The sequence below is a fragment of the Amblyomma americanum genome, chromosome 9 (genome assembly GCF_052857255.1).
Source record: "Amblyomma americanum isolate KBUSLIRL-KWMA chromosome 9, ASM5285725v1, whole genome shotgun sequence".
Taxonomy (NCBI): domain Eukaryota; kingdom Metazoa; phylum Arthropoda; class Arachnida; order Ixodida; family Ixodidae; genus Amblyomma; species Amblyomma americanum.
Window position 1 is genome coordinate 128,164,593 of NC_135505.1, and position 1,521 is coordinate 128,166,113.

Here is a 1,521-nt window from a genome sequence, read left to right on the forward strand (position 1 = left end):
TCACGCACTTTTCATTGCAAAGCCACTAATGAATAGATTGTGTGGTGTTACATAAAACACGTAATGCTACAATTATGGTGCATGAAGTTTGCCTTTAAAAACCAGCTCATTTCTGAAGGTGATGTGGCGGCAAGGATGTCCGTTTTTCAGTCGATTTTGTGCTTTTGTGACAATTTCCTATAATAGTCCGAATGTGGATAGCCGGTAAGGGTTTAGCCAAGTTGACCACTGCGTTTTCTATCTTAGTGATATATATATATATAGTACAAAGCCCCTCTCGACATCACATACTCATAAACCTGCTAACATAAATTCCATAGCTGGTAAGCCATATACCTCTTCAATTGACAGCACGCAAACTACGGTACAAAAAAACAGGACACCAAGGCAAAAGGACAGGGCTATTGATAAAAAATTCCAAGGCTGGCCAGCCAGTGCGTGCTAAAAAATTAAGTGAAATCTGTCAACCTGAACATTGCGTTCTCTCTTGTATACTGCCGACTCATGATGAAAACTGGAAAAATTCGAGCTTCAGTATTGAAACAAGCTTAATTTTAACCAGCCTGCCATATTTTCATTACATTTTGAGTCCATTTCATTTGAAATGCTAGTTAAACTTCACTGAGGTATTTTGCTATTGAGCGGGAACCTTTGAAGGCAACTCTAAAACAGGCCAAGCACAGGTATTCAGTATTGTATAAGCATTATACAACCAAGTGTGATTAAAAGATTTCCTAGAAAGTAAAAACACTAACTCCGTAGCAATGACATCTAGTTGTCACCAGCCTGCCAACTACGTTCTCATATACAGCCACTGCTTTAAAAAAATTCAAAACATGTTACTAAAAACATGTGAAAACATGCATCAGACTAGCTGCCTCAGAAGAATTAGGTATGAAGGACTAATGTCAACTTGATTACTGCTAGACACTCACTTTCGATAAATAAGAAGGCTAGAAATAAGATTATATTACCTGAAGAAATATATAGCATGGCGCCCAATTCTTGGGTTTACTGAAATTTTGTGTTGCACCAGGTTGTTTTGCAACTGAATGTGAACTTGAAAAAAAGAAAATTGGGATCTGGAAGCTGCTAACGAGTGAACCGATTTTTTGAGCCTTCTTTGAAACATTACATGCAACAAAAAAATTCATGCCATGCTCCTTAGTGTATGCACAGTTGATTCCTATACATTCACATGCTTGTGAAGGTGGCTGGCACTTCTACCCAGTAGGGAAAGAAAAGCACTTATGCCTAAGGTCGTCGACATATCGGGACTCTAGGAGAAATAAGCTTCATCAGATCAAATTAATCAATGACAAGTAGCATCTCCCTTTAGTGGGAAAGACGTTGCTCAAAATGTCTAAAAAAATGTGTTTACTTAGCACAAGCAGCTCCTTGGCCGCTGCTGTGTTTGCGTCATGAAACTGGTTCCATATGTGGCATATTACTTTGTATCAGGTGAACTAATAGTGAAAACGACCCCGATGTTAATGAAGCCCAATGAAGCAGGAAGACCTA